The sequence below is a fragment of the Aricia agestis genome, chromosome 2 (genome assembly GCF_905147365.1).
Source record: "Aricia agestis chromosome 2, ilAriAges1.1, whole genome shotgun sequence".
Taxonomy (NCBI): domain Eukaryota; kingdom Metazoa; phylum Arthropoda; class Insecta; order Lepidoptera; family Lycaenidae; genus Aricia; species Aricia agestis.
The window spans coordinates 20995772-21009974 of record NC_056407.1 but is presented as its reverse complement, the minus strand read 5'-3'; the positions used below and the strand labels follow the sequence as shown (position 1 = coordinate 21009974).

Genomic DNA, 14203 nt, shown 5'->3' with positions numbered 1-14203 from the left:
AATATCGGGGTTGGGGACATTGTGTACACTGCACTAAGATTTCAAGCGGCACGATCGCATCATCAGTGGACGTCCCTGCATCTTGGCTATTGCTTAACATTTACAACTTAAAAAGAAAAACGTTCTTAAAATAGCCTGAAATAAAGCTAAAAAGAATAAAACTATACGATAATAAGAGTTAAAAAACAATAAAACTATAGAATAGAAATATAAACTAAGAAGATCAAAAGGAAACTTGAAACGGACGTCTCTTTAGGAGCGAATTTCACATTCTGTGGCCGTACTATGAAGGGCTCCTCATGGTTTACTACTCCTGTCGAAGCAGCCAACGCGCTAATTATATTAATGTTGGTATGTATGTATTTGTGTATGTATCATTAAAAATAATGTCATCTTATCTACTATAATATTGCACACTCATAATAATAATTCAATAATATTCAGTCCTTTACCTGTGGTTGCCTGGAAGAAATTACTAATTAGTAATAAGGCCGCCATTGTAGTACACTGTATTAGTTAATAAATGTTGTAATTTTCTTCTTAACGTGTGCACAATAAAGTATATTTATTATTATTATTATTATTAACAGTTGTTTTCAGATCATTATGTACCGATTTTTTTAATCAACTGTTCAACAGCTGTTTAAATCTTTTGTTGTAAGACTTAAAATAAGCCTTTCGAATCCCTATTCCAATTACGCTCCGTACGCTCACACGTGTTTTACTATTTCTTCCCAAGATTAGTCGAGACATTCGTACCCAAAACCATTAGGGTTTTTAGTAAACGCATTTAATATATAATATATTTTTTTATTTAAAATAAAAAAAAATCGATGTAATAAAATATTAGGCGGCGGTCGATGCGCGGGCGGGCCGCGGGGTGACTCAGTCTGTGCTCGGTCGGTACGCGGGGCGGCCGCGCGCTCGGTGACGCCACAGGTGTATCGAGTGATATATTGGAATGACCCTACTGTAAGTATATTTTTTATGACCCCGAGTATTTTCCAAAAAAATTTTTTTTTTTATTTTGGTGTAAGAAGTGGGAAAAGAGTGCAGGATTTTTGCCATTTTTCGTGTAAAAGTTTAAAGTTTGAATGCAATAAGGGCGGGTTTCCTGTGGCGGGTCAGTGCGCATGACCTGCGCGTGAGGAACTTCCGATTGTCTTCCTTGATGGCCTTATACTTATGTCTTCTGCCCTACATATTTTAACCCATCAATCCCCAAGCGGCACCCGGCTACCGAATAACAATTGAAAATCTATTGTGTCTGCGATTCTACGATCGAGGTATTAATTATGACGCGAACTTAAGAGTAAAATAGGATGAAATCAAACTTTTTTTTCTGAAGTTAGTAGTTTACAAAATAGATAATTTAACATAATATATGGACTTGAAAATACGTAATTATTTAATAACTTTTAAAGTGTACTTGTGATTTTTACTCATATGCAATCATAAATAATAATTCTATTTAGCAAACAGCAAGCTTTCATAACTTTTAAAAGGTTTTATTTTTATATTTGTAGTAATTTTAATGACTTTTTATTCCAATAATAGTCACATTAGTAATTATAGTTATGTTTTGTAATATCAAGTGCATTTAGGTAAATATTAAAAGGTTAACAATTTTATCTGCTTTTAGTTTTATTAATTTATGCTCACGTAATAACGAATCATTATGTCATGCAATAAATCTTGCGTTGTGGCTTAGCCAACAACTTTTATAGTTTAACAAACGAAGACATGATCGAATGAATTTGGTAACTAATTATTTGAAAATTATTTTTTTTTGCCGACCGATAAGGTGATTTACAATAGGAAAAATGTAGTAGGTAAGTTACAAGGTTTGTTCAAATATTAATGGAAAAATGGGTTATGGTCCGTATGTTAAAAAATGCTAGTTACTTCATCCACTCATGTCTCTCTTTCTTTGTGTTAATGAAGGAGAAAACATGATATTTCAATACACGATTATCAATAGCCTAGACTGGCGCTAGTGGGTTTAAGCTATATTTATTCGCGTGGGCGGTGCTTGAAAAGGTCACGGAAGTAGTGAAAACTATTTATAGATAATTTAAATTCTGACACTCAATGGGACAGGGTTTCCTAAACTTTAAGGTAGTGGAACCACGGACGAATACCTCATATTTATTGGTATTCCATCGGTGTTTTCCTTAGTCCAAGATGTATTATTTTTAGGGTTCCATAACCAAAGGGTAAAAACGGGACTGTTTGAGACTTCGATGTCTATCCGGTCTGTGATTTTTGGCCTTTTTTGCTCGTAACCCATAATGGCAACAGGTAGGCAATCGAAATATTCACAAAATCCTAAAAATTAAAAATAAAATTAATATTTCTGCACTTGGCCGATTTTTTGTACTTAAGTGTAAAGGTAAGAAAGTGCTGGTAGGATATAGAACAAAACCACCGAAATTAGAACGAATTTTTGCCGGAACAGAGGGTAATATTACTTCTCCTACACGCGTCGGCAATCTACTCGTTCTTCAACTTACGTTTTTTTTATGAAAAAAGGCTGCAAATGAGCAAACGCGTCACCTGATGGACAGCAACTTCCGTCGCCCATGGACACTCTCAGCATCAGAAGAGCTGCAGTTGCATTGCCGGCCTTTTAAGAGAGAATAGGGTAATAGGGGAGGGTAGGGATGGGAAGGGAAGGGATTAGGGGAGGGTAGGTAAGGGAATAGGGTAGGGGATTGGGCCTCCGGTAAACTCACTCACTTGGCGAAACACAGCGCAAGCGCTGTTTCACGCCGGTTTTCTTTGAGAACGTGGTATTTCTCCAGTCGAGCCGGCCCATTCGTGCTGAAGCATGGCTCTCCCACGTCTACATCAGATTTAGATCAGATCACGTACACTGACAAACAAACATAACCGCTTCAGAAGATTTTAATTATAAAACTAATAAATAATTTCGCCCGTTTGTTTCCAATTAAAGTCATCAATTAAATAATGAATTCAAAACTAACTTTGCATCGAGAGTTTCTGTGTGGCGTGGAGTAATTATACATTGTAAATTCTACGTGCAAATTAACAATTCATTTTATCACGTAGAGCTCATGGAGAATAGAGAATAAAGAACCATTATGTTGATTAAAGAGCTAATATTGAAGCTACATCATTATTGGATGGTTTTCCAGTTTGATTGGAAAGAAGAATTTCGTCTAAGTCCTTTGAAAAGAGAGTAATCATTTATAACGCCTCCGTGGTCTAGTGGTTAGAGCGCGGCTCTCGACTCCGAAGGTCGTGGGTTCGTTGGAAACATGCTATTTCCGAGTTTGGTTAGGACAATGCAGGCTGATCACCTGATTGTCTGACAAGTAAGATGATCCATGCGTCGGATGGGCATGTAAAAAGTCGGTCCTGCGCCTGATCTCTTGCCAGTCATGTCGGTCTTCCGTCCCACTGGGTTATGAGAGTGAAAAGAAGAGAGAGTGCTCTTGTGTACTGCGCATACACTTGGGCACTATAAAACTACTCTTGCGTAACAGGCCCGGTTTCAATGAAACTGGCTACCGTCACCGTCAAACCGGTTTGGGGAGTATTATTAATAATCATTTATACCACTGTCTGACAGAAAACTGGAATATATAAACGCCCATATACGTTTAGGCCTATTGATCCGGTCAGACTGATGGCAGGCCGACCTGACCTAGTGCACATACACGGGAATGCACAATCAAGCCCGGACTGTGATCAGTTAGACCGAAGCGATCATTCTTCCCGTATAACTTAGTTAAAATACTCAGCCTTATAGAAAACTGTAGCAATGTCCATAGTTCCAAACCCTACTAAAATTATAAATTGCGAAAGTATTTTTGTGTTCACCTCTTCAAACCGCTGAACGGATTTTCCTAAAATTTTATATGGAGATACTTTGGGTTCCGAGAAATAACAGAGGATTTTTTTATGAAATAAGCGGGCCAACAAGCAAACGGGTCACCCGATGGAAAGCAACTTCCGTCGCCCATGGACACTCGCAGCATCAGAAGTGCTGCAGGTGCGTTGCCGGCCTTTTAAGAGGGAATAGGGTAATAGGGGAGGGTAGGGAAGGAAATAGGAGAGGGTAGGGAAGGGAAAAGGGTAGGGGATTGGGCCTCCGGTGAGTTTACCGGAGGCCCAACACAGCTCACTCGGCGAAACACAGCGCAAGCGCTGTTTCACGCCGCATTTCTGTGAGTCTGTGGTATTTCTCCGGTCGAGCCGGCCCATTCGCGCCGAAGCATGGCTCTCCCACGTCAAATAATTATATCCCGGATAATTTTATCCCGGGAAACTTGACGGTTCCCCGCGATAAACGATTTTTGGCGCAATGGAGTTGCGGGCGTCATCTAGTATCACTATATATTTTGTAGCGTTATTATCCTTATGTTGTCGAACGCCTACGCCGACGTGGTCTAGTGGTATAGAGCGCGGCTCTTGAGTCGGAGGTCGTGGGTTCGCTTCCCGCGTTGGAAACATGTTATTTCCAAGTTTGGTTAGGACGATGCAGGCTGATCACCTGATTGTCTGACAAGTAAGATGATCCATGCGTCGGATGGGCATGTAAAAAGTCGATCCTGCGCCTGATCTCTCGCCAGTCGTATCGGTCTTCCGTCCCACTGGGTTATGAGAGTAAAGGAACATAGAGTGCTCTTGTGTACTGCACACACACTTGGGTACTATAAAATTACTCCTACGTAGCTGGCCTGGTTTCAATGAAACCTGCCACCGTCACCGAAACCGGTGTGGGAGCTTTTATTATTCTTATGTTGTATTTGAAAAGAATGACATCACTGGAGGACGTTTCGGATTCTTCAGCTGCTAATTATAAAACCAATAATTAAAGCGACTGACATAAAAAAACTAATTAAAAATACTACAATTCATTGTAAGGAAACTTGTACTTTTGTGGAGCATTTTAATTGCTTGGATATTCTCGAGTTGCTTAGCCTCGAGAGTTATCGAGACCTAAATTAATTAAAGATACTTCAAGTTCATTAGAGGAGACATGCTTTATAGTTGTTGGTAACTGATAAAATAAAGGGTTACCGTTAAGGGTTCAGGATATGTTATCTAATAGATAAGGGCCGTGAAACATTAAAATATGTTTAGCAGTGTCGTTTATTTATTTGGTATTGACATACCAACAGTTTATATAAACGTGCATATTTTATACTTATCTATATAATATTAATACGTGAGCCAAAAACTTTGTATCCCTTTTGACGAAAAATGGAGAAACGCGGGTAAATGAAATTTTGCACAGTAATAGTTTGTGAAGGAGTGCATCGAGCTAATATTATTTTGTAATTATGCTTATATCATGCATTTTTTTTTACAAATAAAACATTACACGGGTGAGGCCGCCAATTTTTGCTGATATGACGCAGAAGAAAAAAGCGTAATAGCGTCACAGTAGCGTTTAAAGTGACGAATAATTGTTAAGGTGTTCGTACAATACAATACTATATTATTTTTAATATTTATATTAAACTAGCTGTCCCGGCAAACGTTGTTTTGCCATATAAAGTATTTCCGATTTCGACCATATTATTTTATTGAAGTGACTAAATAAGTATGGCATCATACATTATGGGAAATACATTTAGCGAAAGTAGGTTGGCCAAAATCTTCGTACCCCTTTATCACGGCTAAGAAGACTTCATAAATTATTGAGTAATAACTAATAGTCGATCAACTAAAAAAATGTATTCGGCGATGTATAAAGGAACTTTTTGTTCAAATTCCTTTGAAAATAACTGTGATGATGTTGTTAGTATTGTAAAATACGTTACAAATGTACATTCATTGACCATACAAAAATTATCAAAAACTAGCGGTACTACGGAACCCTATATTGCGCGTGGCACGACACGCACTTGGCCGGTTTTTTCTTCTAAAGCTTCCATACCTAAGTATTTATTCATTTTATTCATATTTCTTAACAAAGTAACTGTCGTCTTGTTAATTCCCTTTATTAATTTCGAATGAAATCCATGATTCTAAATATCAATATTTTAACAATGGAATCTTAATAACGTCCAAACCATTAATTTAAATTATTATTTAAGGTCGACCACTAGGCGACCTCTAGTTTATGTAGTTAAGTACTTTACCTCTAGTTATTATTGCATAACAAAAAGTGAAAAACCATTGGATACTCACCTTTATTTGGTAGCGTTGAGGAATTGGCGAATATCTAAGCTGCTGGTGACGTTGGAGCACCAAAATGGTAGCGAATTACCCTTCTCAACGCTACCGTAGCGTTGAGAAAATCATCTTATCTCTGTAATTAATACACAATGTGGTTTGTATCATAGCCCTAAAGATGGCCCTTTTGACTACTTACATGATGCATTGATAGTTTTATGTGAAACAGTAATACTTACATTTGTGTCACAAAAAAACTTCCTTTGAAAAAACTGTGTACACAGCCCGTCTGAGGTTCAAATGTGAACTGTCGAGAAATGGCGGATATTACGAGATTTTCCATAGAATACGCAAAAACTCAGCGTTGCCACCTCCCGATTTTACCTTCCCTAACACCCAACGATAATAATAAATGGGTTTTATTGGTGACGTTTAAAAAGTGGGGTAAAATTGATGTTTCTAACGATTCATTTGATTTTAAAAGTTTATAAAGAAAGTTATCTTAAAATACTATAAGAATTAGATGAGGTTATAGCCATTTATATAAGGATTCATAACATATCCGATTTATCTTCAAATCTGCCATACTTATTGCTACAGCGACAGTTAAGGTGCGCCTCTTCCAAGGCGGATTGTATATTTTAAGCTATTTTCTTACCTTTTTTTTATGTTTAATAGTAAATATATTTTTAGAGTATTGTTTGAACCAAAATAATTCTAATGCATGCTTGAGTGCTTTGTTTTCTGCGTTAGAAGCAGTTTTCGAACATACGATAAACACAATACTTTTTAAAATACAAAGGGCGGAGAAAAATAATTACAAAATCAGCAAAAATTGGCGGCCTCGCCCACACACACTATAACACACACACTAGGAAAAAATTACAGATTTTTGAGTGACAAGCCTATACATACGAATTATACTCTTTTATTTATGTTTGAAGTCTGTTGACAACATGGTGTCACCATGTTGAAATTGAAAATAGATTATAGTTTTTTTTTAATTGAATCTTAAATACTAATAACAGACAATGCTTACCGCCGACTGAGATCAGCTGAGTCCCAGAGACAAAAGTTGAAAAAAATATGATAAAGTCAATATTTTTTTACAAAATATAGGTAGTAGTCCTAATGTCGTTGAAACTAAGGTCGAATTTCGACCATTGGGCGATCTCTATTAACATTAAATATCAAATTCTGTCCTTTTTACTAATAATAATAAATGTAAAAATGCGTTTTTAACAACGTTATCAGTACATAATGATAGTAATAGGCCATTTTTCATCAGACATATTTTGACATCTGACATAATCATTTTCATTGTAAAATGCAAAATGTATGGTTTCTTCGTGGTAAAAAAGAGCTTAATATTTTTCTAGCTTCAGATACGAGAATTGGAGTTCAAATAAGCACACATTTGCCGCACACTTTACTGGATTACACTTCAAAGCCAAACTATGCATGTTTAAGCCTCATGATGAGCTCGCACTAAACAAGTGAGTTTACATACAAAACGAACTTTAAATAAGGTAAATACGCGGTAAAACTCTTTTAGTGGCGTTAAATGCACTTTTTAAGGATAGAAAAAAAAAGTTTAATATTCGTCATGACATGTGACATCGAAACTTAATAAGACGGAGGCAAAGCAGAACGAAGGAATAATTATCCCTCTTTCTGAAAGACGGATGATTATTACAGTACTTACAGCAGTAGAAAATACTGCACGGCAAATGTATGCTTGCTGTTTTCAGTACTGCACCAAGAATGCAGTTCTTGGTGTACATCCCGTCGGTTTTGTTTGTTACAACTTGCGGAAAAAAATGCATAATAATAATATGTTCTGAGATTGAGATTATACGATGCTTTGGCACGAATGGGCCGGCTCGACCGGAGAAATACCACGTCCTCACAAAAAACCGGCGTGAAACAGCGCTTGCGCTGTGTTTCGCCGAGTGAGTGGGTTTACCGGAGGCTCAATCCCCTACCCTATTCCCTTTCCTACCCTCCCATATTCCCTTCCCTTCCCTATTACCCTATTCCTTCTTAAAAGGCCGGCAACGCACCTGCAGCTCTTCTGATGCTGCGAGTGTCCATGGGCGACGGAAATTGCTTTCCATCAGGTGATCCGTTTGCTCTTTGCCCCCTTATTTCATAAAAAAAAAGATTATCAAAAATATTTAAACGTTTAAATATTTTCTAGTGTGAGTGCGAAACCTGAGTAGTGAGGGGTAGTATTTTCATTGATTTAATTTGTTTAGACGCTATATTTTAGGGCTGGGTTTATATACGTCCGCCCAGATGCGCCGTTTGGTCGCTACACCGCGAGATTTGAACGAAACGAATGGTCGAAATCCGACCTTAAATTTAATTATCTTCTTCTTTTGGCTACATGCTTAAACATGCGTACTATTTCAGATTAAAAAAAAACAACAATCTATTTTTAATTTTAACAATTTCAACCATAAACAAATGAGTATAATTCATGTGTCGCTTGTCATTCAAAATGTTGGTAGTGTGCACATTGTAGAGTGTGTAACGGTTTATTTGTTAAAAATATGATAAAAGCATAGTTTTAAAACAATATTATCTCGAGGCACTCCTTTACCATGTAAACTATAACTGTGCAAAATTTCATTCACCTACGTTTCCATTTTTTCGTCAAAAGGGTTACAAAGTTTTTCACTCGCGTATTAATATATTATATGATATGATGATGATTATAGCCACTGAAGACAATACATTTTATCTAGGATCAATAACTATCTAGGCTAGATCTAATCGGTCTTGGAATCGCATTGGCTTGCTTATTTATCTGGTATATAATAGCGGCGCGGTCGCACTGTCATTTACATGCAATTGCTTGTGATCTTATAGTTAGCCGCCAAACTGGTTCGAAGTATGCTTTCCTGAAATTTTCACTTCATAATTCTTAGCTTAATTTAATATACGCACAATTTAGACAGCCTCCGTGGCTCAGTGGTTGGGCGTGTTGGCTACGCTCATGCCGGGGGTCGCGGGTTCTAATCCCGCTGACGGATCAAAAAGTTTTCAATGTTCCTGGGTCATGGATGTGTATTAAATATGTGTATCATATAATAAAATAATCTTAAATATATGTATAGTATAAAAGTATTAAATATATTTCCGTTGTCTGGTACCACAATCCTTCAGGTGCTTAGCACGGGGCCAGACTGACGTGGTGTGAAGCGTCCATATTATATATGATATTATATATTATTATATCATACAATAAAAATCCTAAATAATATATGTATAGTATAAAAGTATTAAATATATTCCCGTTGCAACCTGTAACACAAGTCCTTCAGGTACTTAGCACAGGGCCAGACTGACGTGGTGTGAAGCGTCCATAGATATTATTATTATTCATTATTCTGTTTGTTCTATTCTAATAACATGTAAGTATTTTCAGAACATTTTACTGACATGTTTATATAACGTGTCGCTCTATGCCTTCAAGCTGAACAGTTTGATTATAACTTCCTCGTACGAACTTGAGAACACAACACAAAGTTCTCTTTGAAAATATTTTAATTATATTTTCATATTTCACTTCCACGGAGGAAAATAGAATATTTGTATGGCCGTAAGGTTTTCTTTTTCCGTTTTTATATAGCGGCCTGGCTAGTGGCTACTGCCTAAGCTGCAAGTCTTTACGCAATAGGTACAATCAGATAAGTTGATTCCTATGCAAATCGGGGACCTGAGTAGTTTGGTCGCGTTACGTCACACCCAGCTGACAGATCACAATTAATATATTATATATTTGATACGTGGGAGAGCAATGCTTCGGCACGAATGGGCCGGCTCGACCGGATTATTTATCCGGTCCACGTTCTCACAGAAAACCGGCGTGAAACAGCGCTTGCGCTGTGTTTTGCCGAGTGAGTGAGTTTACCGGAGGCCCAATCCCCTAACCCCTACCCTATTCCCTTCCCTACCCTCAACTATTCCCTTCCCTTCCCTTCCCTACCCTCCCCTATTACCCTATTCCCTCTTAAAAGGTCGGCAACGCACTTGCAGCTCTTCTGATGCTGCGAGTGTCCATGGGCGATGGAAGTTGCTTTCCATCAGGTGACCGTTTGCTCGTTTGCCCCCTTATTTGATAAAAAAAAAAAACATTGAATTGACATATTCGACCAAATAACGTTGGTCTGTCAATTGCATAGGAATCAACTTCCTCGATGGTACACAAAAGCACAATATATACTCTCTATACTAGGGGTTCCCAATCTTTATCAGCCTGCGAGCAGTTGCATGTCCCAATATTTTATCACGCCTACAGCTCTAGTCTCTACCTAGCTATTAGAAGAAAAAGATACATTATAGTTACGTTTAGACTAAGGTTACGTTCTGCAGGTAAATACAATAAACAAATATTTTATCATCTACCTGCTTTCCATAATTAATATTATAATTTTATTTTATAATATTTGTGGTTTTGGATAATGATGGAGGATCGACACACGGCGCCCCTTTTTCCTTTCCACGGCACACATTTTGGGAACCCCTGCTCTATACTGTTGTTTACATATAACTAAAAGCAAACGATCCAGCGAATTACCTTTTTCGATAGTCAAAACATAATTACCAAGCTTTAAATTTTTTCCAATTGATGGTTTTTGCCATTAGTTCCAATTATAGAGACACCTTTTTTGTAAAAAAATAGAAGGAATTATAATTTAAAAAATTCTTTGATGAAGGATTAAAATATAAGAATTTAACATGTACACCTATTGTATACTTACGTATTAAATACTCATTCAATATTAGAATAATTTGAATTATTTAAACTAAATTAATTAAATATGTACCTAATTGAATGTTAAAGTATATTATACAATTTATTCCAATTACTTACATTCGCTGACAATAATTACCGTCGTATGTCAACTTAATTAATTAAATTATATCTATTAGCGTTCACCGCGTTGATGATATTATGTCTGTTATAAAAGTTATTGCCGTATAAAATGCATGATTTTATAGTAAACGACTACCGTATAGTTGTTAAAACATATTATATTTTTAAGTAGCAGAAAATATCATTTTTTTTAGTACTTAACTATAAATTATTGGAACGAAGTTCCTTATCGCGCGTTCGGCGTAAAGGCTAGATAGACTAGACAGAACGATATTTGACCTCGACACTTTTTTATTAGTACCTACATGGTAGGAGCAGAGGGCGTTTATAGTATTCCTGTGCGTCAACTAGATGGTGTTTTTGGCCTTGTTAGTATTCCTGGGCGTCAATGGATGTCGTTTATTAATATTTTTTTGATTATATAATATGTGTACAGGTTTTTTTAACATAAGAAATAACTTCGTTCCATTCGGGTGTCCCTTGATACCTCCCAAGCTTTTTAAAATATTGATGTTTCCTGCAACTTCTTTTTCTCATAAATTTGCGATAACTGGGTACTGCGATAAGTTGATTAAAATCTAAAAATTGCCTAAATAACGCATTATTTCATGGCAAAAATACACACTCATGCAAGTTTATCCTACGTAAATTTTGAAAGCACTAAAATTATGACCGATAGTCCGATAGTAATATAATTATTTATTTGTTTGATCTAATATTTAAAATATACCTGACAAGGAACAACGAGTATAGTAACCCAATCATAGTCCAATATTATCATACATATTCAATCTTCATAGGGAATTCAAATAATCCAGCTTTTAGGACTGTCGTAGCTCCTAAATTGCGTCGTAGCAACCGGCTACGCCGTAGACTGCTACGTCGTAGCACCCAGCTACGTCGTAGTAATTCAGCCGTAGCTTTATTACACTCTTTACGATTAACATTCCAAGGGTTACACGGAGTTAAATTAAAATTTACTAATTTAAATTACAGAGAAGTCTAAGCGTTTAATGGAGAATGGAAGCCACGTAAACAAGTCGTTGACCTTGTAAAGGCTCAACTATAGGCCGATCGATCTGGTCGAACTGATCACAGGCCGACTTGGCCGGTTTCTTGTTCAAGCGTGGGAATGACCACTTCCACTGGGACTCACTGTATTAGTTCTGACTTACTGGAGCTCTCAGGCACTGGCGATTTACTGATTCTTTGTTCTTCGGAGGAGAATGTATGGCAGACCAGCTAGCGCCTTCTTCGCTCCTAGCTAGCTCCTTCATCACGTTCTCGAAGTTTTCTGAGTGTATCGCATGTATCCTCCTCCTCCAGTCGTGTTCCTCATGTCTGAGGGTCGTGACCTCACCCTTCCATGAGCTATCGTATGTATAATATGACAGATGAAATCAATCTTTTGGGCACCAGCCTGACCCTGCATACCACCTCGCTCGGTCGGAAGATATTCGATAGTGCGATGCAGGATTCTAGCGCCAGTTGTTCCGCCACAATATCTAAAACGTTATTGTAAAGAAAAATGTAACAGAAGTCAAGCGTCCCGCCGTCGGGGGAAAACGGTGATAAATTCAAAGCGTTTTAATGAAATTATTTCGCTGAATATTAAAAGGCTAACCGTATTTCATATTAAATTTCTGCGGAGATGCGAATTGGGTTATAATTAGTCGGGTAATTATGGCGGGTGACGTCACAAGTCGGTACAAAGCGGGTGACGTCACTTGTGATGTTTGCCGCTAGTTAGCTAATCATTGATTAATTTATAGTGGTATTACGTATTTCCACTTTATATAAACGGGTTTGGCAAATTGATACGTCAAATACACTTCAAAATCAAATATTTACTATGCAAATGTTATATTACAGCAATGCTCTCACTGTAGACGGTAGCACCAGCATATACAGTAAACAAAATGTTTTGTTCCACGTTTGACAACGTTTCTGTCAACACTCTGATTGACGTGTGCAACATATCGGATTTGTAATGGACTGGTTTTGCTAGTAGCACCCTCTGCTCTGATGTGTACGTAATACAAGTATTCCTTATTAATTAAATATATGTTTTATTGCAATACTTTCTGGATTGCTTTTGACAGTCGCATGTAGAAATAACAAAAAAGCTAGGAATTTTTTTATTACTATCAAGCCAATTTTTTATGAGTAGCTTCATTTTGATAAGACAAACAACATTTTTATCTGCTAAAAACTTGAAATTGGGAGCTAACAGAGATAGAAAGGATTTCATTGTCATGTCAACATTGTCCTAAAAATAGAACAATCCATATATTTTAGAACCATCAAACCAAAAAGTGAAATCCTTTCTATCTCTGTTAGCTACCACTTTCAAGATTTTTCGCAAACAAAAATGTTATTCGTCTTATCAAAATTAAGCTACTCACAAAAAATTAGCTTGATGGTAATAAAAAAAAATGTTCTAGGGCTCCCGTACTATTTTTTTTTTTTTGCGAAAAATCATGGTGCTTTCCTTGTCCATGTACAAATCGTGGTTATTTAAATCAGCCACAATAAAGAAAGAATTAAAAATAGACACTCTTAAACAAAAAACTTAAGGCATCAGCTTTAGTAAAGCCGCTGTTAAGAACACTCTCAATGGCAGAAGTGTTCATTTCGTTCTATAGATATTTTATATTATATTTATTTACGAAAATATTATAAGCAAAAAAGTTTATATTTTAATAATTTATATATCCAGTAATGTACAGATAATTGATTTATATGCAGATGAGGTACTTATGTTATTTTGCCGGTCTTAGCGGACAAATCACGACTAACATTTACTTAACATAAAACCAGCAAATTCCGTAGGTCTTCTACACTATGAATCCTCTATCTGCCTATTAATCAATTTATGTGATATACAGTGTGTTAGTGTAAACACCGTTATCCTTGAAACCATCAAATGAGCCCGTCAAAATGAACAACTTTTTCTATGAGAACAATGCTGGGAACTCAAAAAAAAAAGGCCGTCTTCATACCCATACGGATGCCCGGATTGGCAATTTGTATGGGTATGAAGACGGATTTTTTTGAGTTCCCAGCATTGTTCTCAGAGAAAAAGTTGTTCATTTTGACGGGCTCATTTGATGGTTTCAAAGAAAACGGTGTTAACACTAACATCTTGTATAATAATTATAAGTTTAA

The 14203-nt window shown here is 36.7% G+C and overlaps 1 protein-coding gene across 2 annotated transcripts in view; it reads left to right on the top strand.

Moving 5' to 3' along the window:
* Window positions 1–897: 897 nt before the first annotated feature.
* Window positions 898–14203, top strand: part of LOC121739332 — a 50649-nt gene continuing 37343 nt past the window's right edge. The window contains exons 1-2 of one of the 2 annotated variants that reach the window (XM_042131727.1): window positions 939–972; window positions 12261–12263. The gene's annotated coding sequence lies outside the window, so the exon portion shown is untranslated. Of the gene's footprint in view, window positions 973–12260; window positions 12264–14203 lie in introns of both variants that reach the window. The other variant, XM_042131736.1, reaches the window with a different exon arrangement.